This window comes from Meles meles, chromosome 1 (assembly GCF_922984935.1).
Source record: "Meles meles chromosome 1, mMelMel3.1 paternal haplotype, whole genome shotgun sequence".
Classification (NCBI taxonomy): Eukaryota; Metazoa; Chordata; class Mammalia; order Carnivora; family Mustelidae; genus Meles; species Meles meles.
Genome location: NC_060066.1, coordinates 101403503 through 101422999, shown reverse-complemented (window position 1 = coordinate 101422999; position 19497 = coordinate 101403503).

The window sequence follows — 19497 nt, the reverse complement described above, 5'->3', positions numbered from 1 at the left end:
TGCACTACCCTAAGTGCTGTGCAGGGGAGTTTCCAAATATAGATGATAGATAGACAGATGATAGATAGATAGATATTGGATGCGATATTCATATCATATGGATATGATATATCTATCTTATTACTATGTTTTCCTTAGTCAAAACTATATTCTTGCTATAGGATACTTAAAATATAACTACATAATAAGATTTTTGTATGCAGTAGATTCTTCAATTTTATGTTTTTTCTTCAAAACTGTCTGAACTATTTTTTTTATTTCTTTATAAATTTTAAAATCATATTTTCTCCAAGAGAATGTCCTATGAGTTGTTGGGAATTGAAGTTATCTTAAAATGAATTTGTGGAATATTAAAAGTTTGGAATATTGAAACTTCCAATCCACGAACATGAAAAATCACTTTCTTTACATAGATTTCTTTATGTCAGTAACATTTTGCAATTTGATATGTAGAGATTTTGTACACCTGTATGAACTGAATTATATCCTCCCAAAATTCATATCCATATGATCATATTGGAGACAGGATTTAAGTCACAAAACCAGTGACATATATATTCATCTCCTGTCTACAACATTTTCTGAAATACATATTCATGTAATCCAGGCTCCTCATCCTGGTCCCCAAGTTCCTTAATGATCTACTTATGAATATATTTCATGCTTCTCTACCCTTTGCCAATACATTGTTGAGTAATGTGAGTCACCTGGGTGGCTCAGTCAGTTGAGTGTCTGACTCTTGGTTTTGGCTCAGGTCATGATCTTAGGGTCATGGGATTGAGCCCCACATCTGGCTACACTCAGTGCAGAATCTGCTTGTTCCTCTCCCTCCCCCTCTGCCCCACTCCTTCTGCCCTTGACCCCATTTGCATGCTCTCTCTCTCTCTCTCTCTCTCATATAAATAAAATTTAAATTATTTAAAGAAAGAGTAATTCAACTTTTAAGGAACTTATTCTGACTTAAGTCTTTGTCGAGCTTATTTCTGACTTTGTATCATTGATATTAGGATCCTCGTACCAAGAATGTTCTTTATACAACTGTTTATTCATATATGGGTTAAACAAATGTTTATTATAATGATTTCTTCATTCCAGATATTCTTCCAAAAGTTTTACATGTAGTCATGATTAAAGGAGGAAAAAAAAGCCTCATCCTTAAGAAATTTATATTTTAGTTCCTCTAAAAGAGAGTAAACAAATTAAGAGGTACAGAATAGGATGATATGCATTTGGAGAAAAATAAATAGGATAAGCAAAGTAGAGTACCCATTGGGTAGAGTGGAACATTGCTAATTACAAAGCAGAAGGGTAATTATGGTTGTGATAAGGTCACAGAGAAGTGAGAAAACTGATGATATGATCCATGTGAATAGGATTGTAGGCAAAGGTAACAGTCAATGCAAGGCCCTGAGTTGAGGATAAGTTTGACTTATTTAAAGACTAGCAGTAAACCAGAATGTTTATAGCAGAGAGAACAATGGAGAAAGAATGAGCTCTAATTAGGTTTGTTTATTACCAAAAAGTAATGTCTTTGGGAAGTCTTTTTATTAAATGGTAGAAAGAGACTGGAAAAAAGAAAATTATTAGCAAAGAATCCATTGTTTTGGGCAAGGTTGTCTTCCCAAGGGGAAGAGCAGGTGGTCTAGCAATAAATTTCCTAGTGAGACCAGGAAATTCCTATGTTCACTAGTTAAAGGTTACATTACAGGTAGCTTGTAATTGAAGTTAGATATTAAGCCTCGGTTTACTGACTTGGGGCCTTGACCACCATAATGCCATTTGGGCCTGTGGTTTTCTTTTTAACAACTCTGAAGTGGAAACTAAGATCATTGATTTTGTAATTTAAGCACTTACTTCAGTTTTCCCTACAGTCACTATTTTTTGCTGTGTCCCACAAAATGTGATTGTTTTAAGTTTCATTTACGTTCATTCAAAATATTTTTAGATTTTGTGATTTCTTTTTTGACTCATGCATTCTATAGAAACATTTTATTAAATTTCCAGATATTTGGTGGTTTCCAAGATATGTTTTGGTTAATATTTTATAATTTAAAACCTTTGTTTTAAGATAATGTATTTAGTATAATTTCAGTTATTTGTACTTATTTAAAATATTATTTATATTGGCTTGTTTCTATTGTTATCTCTTTTCATTCACTGTTCTTACATTTATGTATCTGTTGCATTGTCAAGGCCTACCTAGTTTACTTCAACATAGATATTTTATGTTTAATTTAAAGTATAAAATTTGGAGAGTTTATGTTCAGAGAAGCTTCTGTGGACTGAACTATATCCCACTTTTTTGTAACCCTTTGGAACTCCCCTCTACTTGCTGGACAGAATGCTGCCCAATTTATGAATTGATTAATAAAGACAATCAGACCTTTAAAATTTATTTGGTTGAGTTTTTGTTATTTAACAAAAGGTACTAAAAGAACAAACTAAAGTGGTTAGAGAAAATAATAAAAATAAGACCAGAATTTATTAAAAATGAAAATAAACAAAAAATTAAAAATACCTATTTTTTTTTTTCTGTAAGAAGCACTCGGAGCGCAGCCAGAGGCCAGGGAGACTGGAGTGATTGAACGCTTTTCTCTGAAGGCCCACTGAGGAGTGGGGTCCCGTGCTCTTGGCTCCTCCGGGATGGAGATTGGGAGGCCACCATTTTCATTCCCATCCTCCAGAACTCTCTGGAAAGCATTCAGGGAACAAACGCTCCCAAAAGTGAACCCGCGGGGATTATTTAGCCTGGCCCATGGTAAGGGTGGTGCAATTCTGCCTGGGGCAAAGACACTTGAGAATCACTACAACAGGCCCCTCCCCCAGAAGATCAACAAGAAATCCAGCCAGGACCAAGTTCATTTACCAAAGACAACAGTGGAATTCCAGAGAAGGAGACAGCAGAGCAGGGAATTCATGGGTTTCTCCCCATAATTCTTTATGTTAATTTATATTTTTAATTTAATTTTTTCTTCTTCTATATTTTGTAACGTTTATTCTCTCCTCTTTTAACGTTTTTAACTAGTTTATCTTAACAATACCTTTCATAAAAAAATAATAATAATCTTTTTTGAACCTTCATTATTATAGTCATATCTTATCCTTCATTGTATCTAACTTTATTTTTTGTATACACATAGGGTATTTTCTTCTAAAAAATTTGGGGTACAACTTCTAATAGATCAAAATATACACAAAATCTAGCTCTGGGCTTGTTCTAGTCTCCAGCCTGAGGAAAATCTCTCCACTTTCTTTTTCTTTATTCTCCCAACCAACTTACTTTATCAAGTCCTTTTTTAGAAATTAAAATTTTTTTTTCATCTTTATAGGCATATTCCATCCCTTCATTGTATTTACCCTTATGTATATTTTTCATTCTTTAAGATTTTGGGAGGTAGTTCTTCTAAGAGACTAAAATACTCCCCAAATTAAGTGGTGACCCTGTTCTAGTCACCAGTCTAATATATATATTTTTTTCTTTTTTATATTTTTTAATTTGTTTTCTTTTTTTTAAACTTTTTTTTTCTGAACTTCTTTTTATCCCCCTTTTTCCCCCCATAATTTGGGATCTCTTCTGATTTTGGTTAAAGCACATTTTCGTGGAGTCTTTGCCACCATTTTAGTATTTTATTTGCTCCTTCATATATTCTTATCTGGACAAAATGACAAGGCAGAAAAACTCACCACAAAAAAAAAAAAAAAAAAAAAAAAAAAAAAAACAAGAGGCAATACCAAAGGCTAGGAACCTAATCAATATGGACATTGGTAATATGTCAGATCTAGAGTTCAGAATGACAATGCTCAAGGTTCTAGCAGGGATTGAAAAATACATGGAAGATATTAGAAAACTCTCTCTGGAGAGATAAAAGACCATTCTGGAGAAATAAAAGAACTAAAATCTAACCAAGTTGAAATCAAAAAAGCTATTAATGAGGTGCAATAAAAAATGGAGGCTCTTACTGCTAGGATAAATGAGGCAGAAGAAAGAATTAGTGATATAGAAGACCAAATGACAGAGAATAAAGAAGCTGAGCAAAAGAAAGACAAACAAATATGGACCACAAGGGCAGAATTCGAGAGGTAAGTGACACCATAAAACGAAACAACATTAGAATAATTGGGATTCCAGAAGAAGAAGAAAGAGAGAGGGGAACAGAAGGTATATTGGAGAGAATTATTGTAGGGAATTTCCCTAATATGGCAAAGGGAGCAAGCATCAAAATCCAGGAGGTACAGAGAACCCCCCCTCAAAATCAATAAGAATAGGTCCACACCCCATCACCTAATAGTAAAATTTACAAGTCTTAGCGACAAAGAGAAAATCCTGAAAGCAGTCCAGAAAAAGAAGTCTGTAATGCAACTGCCCCTCAGAATTATGTGTTACTTAAACTATAACCCCTGGAGGATTTTACTAGTTACCAAGCACATTTAGATACGGCCTTAAGAAAAACATATACTGGTAACAGGTCTTTGGGGAGAAGGAAGATATAGACCGTGAATCTGGGAAGCTGGGGATAGCCGGCTCACTCAGGGCAGAATGAAACCCCTTTACAGAAGCCAGGGAGCTGGTAATGCCCGGCCCACCAAGGGCGGGATGCCGCCTGCTTCTGGGAAGCCCAGCAGCCGGGAACACTCGGTCAGCTCAGGGTGGAACAAAATACCGCCTGCTTCCGTTTTCTGTTATCACTCCTTTCTCTTCCCAGAAGCACCCATTGTTAGTTAGATGAGTCCTTTGAATGTGCTTGGTTAACTATAAACTTTACCTTCCTTCTTGTTTGTCCACAAGACATGTGACTAATGTTTGACCTTCATCGACCCTTCTGCTATTGTTTCTATCTAATAAAAGTGAGACTGTGGAGTTACTTGGGGCAGCAGTCTTTTTGACTGTTGTCCCCGTCTGCCAGTCTCTTGCAGCTGACTTGTTTGTGCCTAATTCTTCTCCCATTTGCTGACTGGAAGCGGCACTGTAACATAAAATGGTAAAAATATTAGATTGGCAGCAGACTTATCCTCAGAGACTTGGCAGGCCAGAAAGAACTGGCATGATATATTCAGAGAACTAAGTGAGAAAAACATGCACCCAAGAATACTATATCCAGCTAGGCTATCATTGAAAATAGAAGGAGAGATAAAAACCTTACAGGACAAACAAAAACTGAAAGAATTTGCAAACACCAAACCAGCTCTACAGGAAATATTGAAAGGGGTCCTCTAAGCAAAGAGAGAACATAAAAGTGGTAGATCATAAAGGAACAGACAATATACAGCAACAGTCACCTTATAGGCAATACAATAGCACTAAACTCATATCTCTCAATAGTTACCCTGAATGTTAGTGGGCTAAATGCACCAAAAAAGACACAGGGTATCACAATGGATAAAAAAAAAAACAAAACCCATCAATATGCTGCCTACAAGAAACTCATTTTAGACTCAAAGACCATTCCAGATTTAAAGTGGGGGGGGGGGTACAATTGACCATGATAATGGACATCAGAAGAAGGCTGGGGTGGCAATCCTTATATCAGATCAATTAGACTTTAAGCCAAAGACTATAATAAGAGATCAGGAAGGACGCTATATCATTCTCAAAGGGTCTATCCAACAAGAAGATCTAACAATTTTAAATATCTATGCCCCTAACGTGGGAGCAGCCAACTATACAAACCAATTAATAACAAAATCAAAGAAACACATCAACAATAATACAACAATAGTAGGGGACTTTAACACTCGCCTCACTGAAATGGACAGATTATCTAAGCAAAAGATCAACAAGGAAATAAAGGCCTTCAATGACACACTGGACCTGATGGACATCACAGATCTATTCAGAACATTTCATCCCAAAGCAACAGAATACACATTCTTCTCTAGTGCACAAGGAACATTCTCCAGAATAGATCACATCCTGGGTCACAAATCAGGTCTCAACTGGCATCAAAAGATTGGGATCATTCCCTGCATATTTTCAGACCACAATGCTCTGAAGCTAGAACTCCATCGCAAGATTAAATTTGGAAAGAACCCAAATATATGGAGACTAAACAGCATCCTTCTAAAGAATGAATGGGTCAACGAAGAAATTAAAGAAGAATTGAAAAAATTCATGGAAACAAATGAGAATGAAAACACAGTGGTTCAAAATCTGTGGGACACAGCAAAGACAGTCCTGAGAGGAAAATATTTAGTGGTACGGGCCTTTCTCAATAAAAAAGAAAGGTCATAAATGGGGTGCCTGGGTGGCTAAGTGTGTTAAAGCCTCTGCCTTCAGCTCAGGTCATGATCTCAGGGTACTGGGATCGAGCCCTGCATCGGGCTCTCTGCTCTGCAAGGAGCCTGCTTCCTCCTCTCTCTGTCAGCCTCTCTGCCTAGTTGTGATTTCTCTCTGTCATATATATATATATATATATATATATATATATATATATATAAAGAAAAGTCATAAATACACAACCTAACCCTACACCTAAAGGAGCTAGAGGAAGAACAAGAAAGAAAGCCCAAACCCAGTGGGAGAAGAGAAGTAATAAAGATCAGAGCACAAATCAATGAAATAGAAACCCAAAAAACAATAGAACAAATCAACGAAACTAGGAGCTGGTTCTTTGAAAGATTTAATAAGATTGATAAACCCTTGGCCAGACTTATCAAAAAGAAAAGAGAAAGGACCCAAATCAATAAAATCATGAATGAAAGAGGAGAGATCACAACCAACACCAAAGAAATACAATTATAAGAACATATTATGAACAACTCTATGCCAACAAATTTGACAATCTGGAAGAAATGGATGCATTCCTAGAGACATAGAAACTACCACAACTGAACCAGGAAGAAATAGAAAACCTGAACAGGCCCATAACCAGTAAGGAGATGGAAACAGTCATTAAAAATCTCCAAACAAACAAAAGCCCAGGGCCAGACAGCTTCCCAGGGGAATTCTACCAAACATTTAAAGAAGAACTAATTCCTATTCTCCTGAAACTGTTCCAAAACATAGAAATGGAAGGAAAACTTCCAAACTCATTTAATGAGGCAAACATCACATTGATCCCAAAACCAGACAAGGATCCCGTCAAAAAAGAGAATTACAGACCAATATCCTTGATGAACACAGACGCAAAAATTCTCACCAAAATACTAGCCAATGGGATTCAACAGTACATTAAAAGGATTATTCACCACGACCAAGTGGGATTTATTCCAAGGCTGCAAGGTTGGTTCAATATCTGCAAATCAATCAATGTGATACAACACATTAATAAAAGAAAGAACAAGACTCAATAGATGCGGAAAAAGCATTTGACAAAGTGCAGCATCCCTTCCTGATCAAAACTCTTCAAAGTGTAGGGATAGAGGGCACATACCTCAATATTATCAAATGAAAAACCCACTGCAAATATCATTCTCAATGGAGAAAAACTGAAAGCTTTTCTGTTAAGGTCAGGAACACGGCAGGGGTGTCCATTATCACCGCTGCTATTCAACATAGTACTAGAAGTCCTAGCTTCAGCAATCAGACCACAAGAAGAAATTAAAGGCATCTGAATCAACAAAGAAAAAGTCAAACTATCACTCTTTGCAGATGATATAATACTATATTTGGAAAACCCAAAAGACTCCACTCCAAAACTGCTAGAACTTATACAGGAATTCAGTAAAGTGTCAGGATATAAAATCAATGAACAGAAATCAATTGCATTTCTCTACACCAACAACAAGACAGAAGAAAGAGAAATTAAAAAGTCAATACCATTTATAGTTGCACCCAAAACCATAAGATAACTAGGAATAAACCTGACCAAAGAGACAAAGAATCTATACTCAGAAAAGTATAAAGTACTCATGAAAGAAATTGAGGAAGATACAAGGAAATGGGAAAATGTTCCATGCTCGTGGATTGGAAGAATAAATATTGTGAAAATGTCTATGCTACCTAAAGCAATCTACACGTTTAATGCAATCCCTATCAAAATACCATCCATTTTTTTCGAAGAAATGGAACAAATAATCCTAAAGTTTATATGGAACTTGAATAGCCAAAGGAATATTGAAAAAGAAAGCCAAAGTTGGTGGCATCACAATTCTGGACTTCAAGCTCTATTACAATGCTGTCTTCACGAAGACAGTATGGTACTGGCACAAAAACAGACACATAGATCAATGGAACAAAATAGAGAGCCCAGAAATAGACCGTCAACTCTATGGTCAATTAATCTTCAACAAAGCAGGAAAGAAGGTCTAATGGAAAAAAGAAAGCCTGTTCAACAAATGGTGTTAGGAAAATTGGATAGCCACATGCAGAAAAATGAAACTGGAGCATTTCCTTACACCATACAAGAAAATTGACTCAAAATGGATGTAGGACCTCAATGTGAGAAAAGAATCCATCCAAATCCTTGAGGAGAACACAGGCAGCAACCTCTTTGACCTCAGCCACAGCAACTTCTTCCTGGGAACATCGCCAAAGTCGAGGGAAGCAAGGGCAAAAATGAACTATTGGGATTTCATCAAAATCAAAAGCTTTTGCACAGCAAAGGAAACAGTTAACAAAACCAAAAGACAACTGACAGAATGGGAGAAGATATTTGCAAACGACAAAACAGATAAAGGCTAGTATCTAAAATCTATAAAGAGCTTAGCAAACTCAACACCCAAAGAACACAGAATCCAATCAAGAAATGGGCAGAGGACATGAACAGACATTTCTGCAAAGAAGACATCCAGATGGCCAACAGACACATGAAAAAGTGCTCCACGTCACTTGGCATCAGGGAAATACAAATCAAAACCACAATGAGATATCACCTCACACCAGTCAGAATAGCTAAAATTAACAAGTCAGGAAATGACAGATGCTGGCGAGGATGTAGAGAAAAGGAACCCTCCTCCACTGTTGGTGGGAATGCAAGCTGGTGCAACCACTCTGGAAAATAGCATGGGGGTTCTTGAAAAAGTTGAAAATAGAGCCACCCTATGACCCAGCAATTGCACTACTGGGTATTTACCCTAAAGATACAAACGTAGTGATCTGAAGGGGCACGTGCACCCAAATGTTTATGGCAGCAATGTTCACAATAGCTGAACTATGGAAAGATCCTAGATGTCCATCAACAGATGAATGGATAAAGAAGAAATGGTATATATATACACAATGGAATACTATGCAGCCATCAAAAGAAATGAAATCTTGCCATCTGCAATGATGTGGTTGGAACTAGAGGGTATTATGCTTATCGAAATAAGTCAACTGGAGAAAGACAACTATCATATGATCTCCCTGATATGAGGAAGTGGAGATGCAACATGGGGGACTTGGGGGGTAGGAAAAGAATAAATGAAACAAGATGGGATTAGAAGGGTGACAAACCATAAGTGACTCTTAATCTCACAAAACAAACTGAAGTTTGCTGGGGTAGTGGGGGTCTAGAGAGGGGAGTGGGGTTATGGACATTGGGGAGTGTATGTGCTATGGTGAGTGCTGTGAAGTGTGTAAACCTGGCAAATCACAGACCTGTACCCCTGGGGATAAAAACACATTATATGTTTATTAATTTTTTTATATTTATATATATATATAAATTTTTTAAAAAATTTAAATATATATATGTGTATACATATATATATATATATATATATATATATATATATATGACCTATACTGAACTTCAAGTAAAAACTATGAAAAAAATGAGTTTACCTCAAAGAGCCCTACCAGGTTCTCACAGTGAATCTCAGAGGAATTCCTCTTTTTCTGACATAGAAAAGGGAAAAACAACCATTCTGAAATAAGCCCATGGCTTTTTATTCTCCTTAGCAAAGCTTTCTCTGAGAAAAACTATTTTACTGGACCGTAAAAGACCTACCTAACTGCATCCCACTATAAACTTGTGAGGGAAGGAAAACAGCACAGGCTCATTAAAAGACTGAGACATAATTATAAGACTATAGAAAGTTTCCCCAATACCAGCCTCATATTTTACCACCACATGTGGGGCTCCGACATAATAACAAAGAAATACAACTGAAAGTATGGTACATTTCAGACATTATTTAAGAATACTCTAGGGAAACCCAAAGAAAATAAGGGAAGAAAAGCAAGATTAAATTTTAGTTTCCAATACCTACAATCACAGCAAACATTAAACACAGCTTAATTTTCAGATAAACATAAAAATCCACACTAAATTTCTACTTATCTCAGTTACTTTTTACTCAGAGCATCATGTATGGCTTTTAACAGAAAGTTATTAAGGCATACTAAAGAAGAAAATAAAAACCCACAAAGGAATTGTGGTGGCAGAGCAATGCTCAAGTCCAGACTTACAAATGACAGGGAAGTTAGGATGATCAGACTTGGAATTTAAAACAAAAATGGCTGATATGCTAAAAGCTCCAGTGAAAAAGTGGACAAAATGCAAGGACAGATGGGTAATTGACAATTTTAAGAACCAATGAAAAATCTTAGAAATCAAAAACTGTATCTGAAATGAGGAATGACTTAGGCCCATCAATACACTGGCCACAACTAAAGAAATTGGTAAGAATGAAGAAATATTAATAGAAACTCCCAAGACTGAAATGTAAAAACAACAAAACAAAAAAAAAAACCAAAATGAATAAATAAAAAGAACTAATATTTGAGAAATGTAAGATAAATAATAAATGTGTCTCATGCATAATTAGAATACAAAAAAGAGAAAAATCTACAGAAGAAATGTTTGAGGCAATAACAGAATTTTACAAATTTAATAATTGAAACAAAACCATGGGTATAGAATCTGAGAGAACACCACTCAAGATACAGATAAGAAAAATCCTCACCTAGACATAATAAATTTAAACTGCAGAAAACTTAAAACTTTTAAACAAAGAGTAAATATCTTGAAAGAAGCCAGACAAAACACTTTATTTATAGAAGGCAAGTATAAGAAGTTCATCAGTCTTCAGAAACCATGCAAACAAGAAGAGAATAGAATTAAATATTAAATGTGTTGAACTAAAAAAACTTCAGCGACCTGTAATATTGTATTCAGTAAAATTATTCTTCAAAGGAAGAACAAATAAAAACTTTCTCAAACAAAACTTGAGGGAATTTGTCCCTAGTATACCAGCTTTGCCCCAAATGTTAAAAAAAGTTCTTCAGAAAGCATAAAAAGGATATATGTCAGAAACTTGGATCTGCATTAAGAAAAGAACAGTAGAGAAAGAATATGTGAATATATAATAAAGTCTTTTATTTTTTCTTATTCTTCATTCTTTCACAGATGAAAGTTTCTTCAAAATAACAATAGCAAAAAATACATAGTGATTATAGTCATATAAGTATAAGTGAATAAGTGAATATATATATATATATATATATATATATATATGGATAAGTGAAGTGACTAAACACAATGTTGTGAGGGATACAATGGAGAGATTGGGGATATTTTGTTATGGGGTACTTGGACTACTTGTGAAGTGGTGTAGTAATATTTGAAAATAGATTTGGAATAGTCAAGAGCCATCACTAAATAATTAAAAAGAGGAGTATAATTGATATACTAAGGGAAGGAGAAAAAATGGAATTATATAAACTGTTCATCTAAAACCAGAGAAGGCAAGAAAAGAATGAAAAACATACCCCCCCCCAAAAGTAAAAGGACAAAAAAACCAAACCAAACCAAAACAAAACAAAAAACCTAGAAAAAGTAACAAATATGGCTAAAATTTTTATATAGTGACATAAGAGGGAGCACAATTTTGGTAAAATAGGTTATACTGAAATAGTCTAGCCAAATACTAAAAAATAAATTAGTAAGCAGAGCAACAACAGACCCTAGGTTATGTTGTGTGAGGAAGATTTACAGTATTCATATTTGCTGTATTTTCTAAAATGTCCAATTTTCTTTTTTTTTTTTAAATTTTATTTATTTATTTGACAGACAGAGATCACAAGTAAGCAGAGAGGTAGGCAGAGAGAGAGAGGAGGAAGCAGGCTGTCCGCAGAGCAGAGAGCCTGATGTGGGGCTCGATCCCAGAACCCTGGGATCATGACCTGAGCCGAAGGCAGAGGCTTTAACCCACTGAGCCACCCAGGCACCCCTAAAATGTCCAATTTTCAACACCAAAAATTGTAAAACATGCCAAGAAAAAAAAAAAAAAGGAAAGAACAATGAGACATGACCCATACGCTGGGAGTGGGGCATTTGGGGAAGGAAAAGCATGCAACAGAAACTGCAGGCAAATATTGCAAAACAGTCATTATAAAATGTTCAAATAACAAAGAACATTTTATTTATAGAATTTCTGGAAGGGAGGATAATTTCTCATCAAATAAAGACTATCAATAAGGATATATAAATTATTTTTTTTAAAGCACCAAATGGAAAATATGGAGTTAACAAGTAAAAAAACCAAAGTGAAAGATTCACAAGAGCTCAACTGTAGATTTGAATTAAGTGGAACTGGAACTGACACTGTCTATGAAGGATTAATTAATATTACTCAATTTGATGGCAAAGACAAAATGCAAAAAAATAAAAGAAAGGTTCAGAATTGTGGACATAATTAATTATATCATCAAATACATGTGGGAATAGCAAATGGAGAGAAGAGAAAGAAGAAAAATACTCAAAGATAAAATGTCCGGAAATATTTCCAAATTTAAAATGAAAACTTTAAATTATACATACAAAACTCAATGAATTACAAATGAAATAAACACAGATTTCCACACTTAGATATATTATAATCAAAATGTTGAAAGGCAAAGACCAGAAAGAAAACAAACAAATATACACACACAAAAGGAAAGAAACAAAAGCAAAATGATTTATCGTATACAAAATGCAACTGCCCCTCAGAACAATGTATTACTTAAACTATAACCCCTGGAGGATTTTACTAGTTACCAAGCATATTTAGATACAGCCTTAAGAAAAACATATACTGGCAACAGGTCTTTGGAGAGAAGGACAATATATGATCATGAAGCTGGGCGGCTGGGGATGCCCCGCCCGCTCAGGGCGGAATGAAATACCACCTGCTTCCCTTTCCTGTTGTCGCGCCTTTCTCTTCCCAGAAGCACCCGTTGTTAGTTAGATGAGTCTTTTGAATGTGCTTGGTTAACTATAATCTTTACCTTCCTTCTTGTTTGTTCACAAGACATGTGACTAATGTTTGACCTTCATCGATTCCTCTGTTGGCTATTGTTTCTATCTAATAAAAGTGAGACTGTGGAGTTGATTGGGGCAGCAGTCTTTTCAACTGTTGTCCCCTGCTCCCAATCTCTTGAAGCTGACTTGTGTCTAATTCTTCTCCCGTTTGATGACTGGAAGCGGCAACAAAGGAAACCGAGTAAGATTTAACTTTTACTTCTCAGCAAAAATAGTGGAGCAAAAAAGTTATATTTAAAGTGCTGAAGGAAAAATTTAAGCAAGATTATATTATATTGTACTGTTATACTATACTATTGTACTAAAGCTATATTTTAGGGGAAGGTAGATGTTCCTCCTTTTTCTTTTTTCTTTCTTTTTTTTTTTAAGATTTTATTTATTTATTTGACAGCGAGAGAGAGAGAGATCACAGGTAGGCAGAGAGGCAGGCAGAGAGAGAGAGAGAGTGGGAAGGAGGCTCCCTACCCAGCAGAGAGCCCAATGTGGGACTCGATCCCAGGACCCTGAGATCATGACCTGAGCCGAAGGCAGCGGCTTAACCCACTGAGCCACCCAGGTGCCCCTAAAGCTATATTTTAAAAATAAAGGTAACTGTATCAATTTGCATTGCCACCAACAGAACATAAGGGTTACATTTCCTCCACATCCTCCCCAACATTTGTTATATTTTGTCTTTTTGATTCTAGCTATTATGACAGGTAGAAGGCGATATGTCCTTATGCCTTTTATTTGCATTTCCCTGATGACTGATGATGTTGAGCACCTTTTTATGTTTCTGTTGGCTATCTGTTTGGATTCTTTTTAAAAAATATGTATTCAAGTCCTCCGCCCCTCTTTAAATGAGTTATTTGCTTGTTTGGTGTTGAGTTGTTTAATTTCCTTGTATAATTTGGATATTAACTCCTTATCAGATATATCACTTGCAAATATCTTCTCTCCTTCAATAGGTCATCTTATCATTTGATGATTGTTTCCTTCAGTGTCTAAAAGCCTTTTATTTTGTATACTCCCATTTATTTTTGCTTTTGTTTCCCTTGCCCAGGGAGACATATCTAGAAAAATGTGGCTACAGCTGATGTCAGAAACATCACTGCCTATGCTTTTTTCTAGGATTTGTGGTGTGTGTGTGTGCACACATTATATATATTACACACACACACATACACACACACACACACACACACACACACACACATATATATATATATATATGGTGGAATATTACTTGGTCATTAAAAAAGAATGAACTCTTGTCATTTGCAGCAACATGGATGGAGCTAGAAGGTATTATGCTGAGTGAATATGCTGAGTGAATAAGTGACATAGAGAAATAAAAATGCTATATGATTTCTTTTGTATGTAGACTCCAAAACAAAAACCAAAACAGGATCTTAAATACAGAGAACAAACTGGTAGTTACCAGAGGGGAGGTAGGTAAGGGGATGGGTGAAGGAAAGGGGATTAAGAGGTTAAAAACTTCCAGCTATAAAATAAATGAGTCACAAAGATGAAAGTATAGCATAGGGAATATAGTCAATAATATTGTAATGATGTTGTTTGATGACAGATGGTGACCACACCTATTGTGGTAAGCCCTGAATAATGTATAGAATTATTGAATCAGGGTTGCCTGGGTGGCTCAGTCCATTAAGCATCTGCCTTCAGCCCAGGTAATGATCCCAGCATCTGGGATCAAGCCCCACCTTGGGGTCTCAGCTCAGAAGGAACCTGCTTCTCCCTTTCCCTGCTGCTACCCCTGTTTTTACTCTCTCTCTGTCAAATAAATAAATAAAATCTTACAAAAAAGAATTAGAAATTATTTTATTGTATGCCTAAAACTAATATAACACTCTGCCTTAATTATCTGTCAATAAAATTTTAAAAAAGAACGTGAAGTGTATCTATTGACAAAAACACAAACAGAATTTGTTATTGTAGATCTACCTTAAAAGGCATGCCAAAGGAAATTCTTTGAGTTGAAAAAGTATTTTGAATATGCACAAGAAAGAAAGATCACCAGAAATTTAGCATGTAGGATATTATTACAAAATACAATATAACTATATTTTCTCTTTATTTTAGTAACTGATTAAAAAGCAATTGCATGATGCAATGTATATATAATTGTATTGTTGGTTTTATAATATATAGAAAATAAATATATTTGACAAATCAGCACAAAATAATTGGGCTGGAACAAAGCTGTATTTAAGTAAAGCAATGATTATAAAGAGTAATTTGAAGCCATAGAAACAAAAAAATATGGTAAACGGTGACATAACATAACAAAAACATAGCTGACAAAAAATATGTAGCAAATACACATTTGTTCTTTCTTCTCTCAGCTTTTCAACAATACATATATATAGTGCTTAAATAAAGCAATAATTATTGCAATGTATTTTATAGTAACCTGTATATACATAATATGTATTATAATAAAGGGAAGAAAAACAAGGGCAAGCAATTAAGTTGTATAGGACTAAAGTCTCTGTCACTCAAATTAGGTTAATATAAATCTGAAGTGAATTTTGATAGGTTAAGATATATATTTTAACCTCTAAGAATAACCAATAATTTAAAATATAATTAAAGATGAGTATTTGAAGAAAAATATTACATTCAGAAATAATGACTAAATTTAAAAAAGGAAGAGTGGAAGAGAGTGGAAGAAACTCATTGATAACAATACAATAATAGTGGGGGTCTTAAACACCCCACCATGGCAATGGACAGATCATCGAGGCAGAAAATCAATAAGGTTTGAATGGGCCAGATGGGCTTTAGAGATACATTCAGAACATTTCATTCTAAAACAGCAGAATATACATTCTTTTCAAGTGCACTTGGAACACTTTCCAGAAGAGCTCACAAATTAGTCCTTAATAAAGAGATTGAGATCATACCATGCACATATTCAGACTGAAATGCTGTGAAACTTGAAGTGGACCATAAGGAAAAATTTGGAAAAACCATAAATACAGGGAGGTTAAAGTACATCCTATTTAAGAACGAATGGGTTAAAACCAGGAATTAAAGAAGAAATAAAAAAAAAATACATAGGAACAAATGCAAATGAAAAATAGTCATTTCAAAACCTTTGTGATACAGCAAAGGTTGTCCTAAAAGGGAAGCACATAGCATTATAATCCCAACTTAAGAACAATAAAAGTCTCAAATACACAATCTAAACTTTCACCTAAAGGAGCCAGAAAAGGAACAGAAATAAAGTTGTAAAAGAAGGGAAGTAATAAATATTAGACCAGAATTTTTTTTTTAAATGTACAAACAAACAAATAAAACAGTAGAATTCAATGAAACCAAGAGCTGGTTCTTTCAAAGAATTAATTGACAAACTCCTAGCCAGACTTATCAAAAAGAAAAGAGAAAGTACCCAAATAAAATCATGAATGAAAGAGGAGAGATCACAGCCAACATTGAAGAAATAAAATTGCAAGATAATATTATGCAAAATTATATGCCAACACACTGGGAAATCTGGAAGAAACTGACAAATTCCTAGAAAAAAACAAATTACCAAAATTGAAACAGGAAGCAATAGTAAATTTGAACAGACCCCCTAACGAGCAAGGAAGTTCAATCAGTAATTAAAAAATCTCCCAACAAACAAAACTCCAGAGCCAGATAGCTATCTAGGGGAATGATACCATATATTTAAGGAAGACTTAATACCCATACTTCTAAAACTTTTCTAAAAAATAGAAATAAAAGGAAAACTTTCAAACTCATTATACATGGCCAGCATTACCTTGAATCCAAAGCCAAATGAAGGACCCCAGTATAAATGAGATTTTTGGCTAATATCCTGAGGAATATGATGCAAAATTTCTTGATATGATACTAGCAAATCAAATCCAATGGTATATAAAAAGAACTATTCACCACAATCCAGTGGGATTTATTCGTGGGCTGCAAGTGTGGTTCAATATTCACATATCAATCAACATGATACACCACATTAACAAAAGAAAAGATAGGAACCATTTGATCCTTTCCATAGATGCAGAAAAAACATTTGACAAAATAGAGCACACACTCTTGATAAAAACTCACAACCAAAAAGGTATAGATGGAACATAACTCAACATCTTAAAAGCCATATACAAAAGACCCACAACTAATGTCACCCTCAATGGGGAAAAACAGAGCTTTTCCTCTAAGGTCAGGAGAAATACTGGGATCTCCATTTTCACCATTATTATTTAACACAGTACTGGAAGATTTAGCCTCAGCCATCAAACAACAAAAAGAAATAAAAGACATCCAAACCAGCAAGGAAGAAGTCAAACTTTTACTATTTGCAGATGACATAATATTTTATGTAGAAAGTCTGAAAGACTCAGCCCCGTCCCCCAAAAAATCACTAGAATTAATACAGGAATTCAGCAAAGTTGCAGTATATAAAATCAATGTACAGAAATCTGTTGCATTTCTATACACCCATAGTGAGGAAGCAGAAAGAGAAATCAAAGAATTGATCCCATTTACAATTCCATGAAAAAGCCATAAGATACCTAGGTATAAACCCCACAAAAGAGGTAAAATATCTGTATTATGAAAACTATAGAATACTTATGGAAGAAATTGGAACATAAAGAAATGGGACAAAATCCCATGCTCATGGATTGGAAGAACAAATATTGTTAAAATGTCTATACCACCCAACACAGTCTACACATTTAATGCAGTTTCTATCAAAATACCACCAGCACTTTTCACAGAGCTGTAACAAATAATCCTAAATTTTTTATGAAACCACAAAAGACCTCAAATAGCCAAAGCAAACCTGAAAAAGAAAAGCAAACTGGAGGCATCACAGGTATGGGATTCAAGCTCTATTTCAAAGCTATAATCATCAAGACAGTATGGTACTGGCACAGAAACAGATGCATAGATCAATTGAATAGAACAAAAAACCCCAAAATGGACCAAGAACAATCTGGTCAACTAATCTTTGATAAAAGAGGAGAGAATATCTAATGGAAAAAAAAAAAAAAAAAAACAATGTCTTCAACAAATGTTGAGGAAACTGGATACCAATAAGCATAAGAATGAAATTGGACCACTTCTTACACCATACACAAAAATAAATTCAAATTGGAATAAAGACCTAAATGTAAGACAGGAAACCATCAAAATCATAGGGGCAGCAACCTTGTTGACCTCGGCCATAGCAACTTCTTACTAGAAAAGCCTCCTGATGCAAGGAGAATAAAAGTAAAAATGATCAGGACCTCAACATAATAAAAAGCTTTCTGCACAATGAAGGAAAAAAAAATCAACAAACCTAAAAGGCAGACTACAGAATGGGAGAAGATATTTGCAAATGAAATATCCAATAAAGGGTTAATATCCAAAATCTACAAAGAACTTATCAAATTTAATACCCAAGAAATAAATAATCCTGTTAAGAAATTGGCAGAGAAAATGAATATAGATTTTTCTAAAGAAGACATCCAGATGGTTAACAAACACATGAAAAATGCTCAACATTACTCATCCTCAGGGAAATATAAATCAAAACCACTATGTGATACCACCTCAACTCACACCTGTCAGAATGACTAAAATTAACAACACAAGGAACAACAGATGCTGATGAGGAGGCAGAGAAAGGGAACTCTCTTAAACTGTTAGTGGGAATGCAAACTGTGCAACCATTCCAGAAAACAGCATGGAGGATCCTCAAAAAGCTAAAAATCAAACTACCCTATGACCCAGCAATTGCACTACTAGGTTTACCCAAAATACAAAAATACTGATTTGAAGGGACACATGCACCCCAATGTTTACAACAGCAGTATTACCAACAACAGTCAAACTATGGAAAGAGTGCTAATGCTGAATGGATAAAGAAGTGATACACACACACACACACACACACACACTAGAATATTACTCAACCATCAAAAATAATAGAAATCTTGCCATTTGCAATGATGTGGATGTAGCTAGAGTATATTATGCTTAACAAAATAAGTCAGAGAAAGACAAATACCATATTATTTCACTCATACATGGAATTTAAGAAACAAAAGAGATGAACAAATGGGAAAGGGAAAAAAGTGAGAAAGGAAGAAGCAAATCATAAGAGACTCATAACAATAAAGAACAAACTGAGGGTTGATAGAGGGAGGTCAGTGGAGGATGGGCTAAATAAATACAAATTTGGAAGAAAACAAAAACAAAAACAAAACTAGATTGAATTTTAAAAAAATAGAAGGAACTGAAGAATCAAAATGGATATTTAACTCTATCTCCATAAAACTTAACATTGTGTCAACCAGTTAAATGCTGCTCACACAGTTAT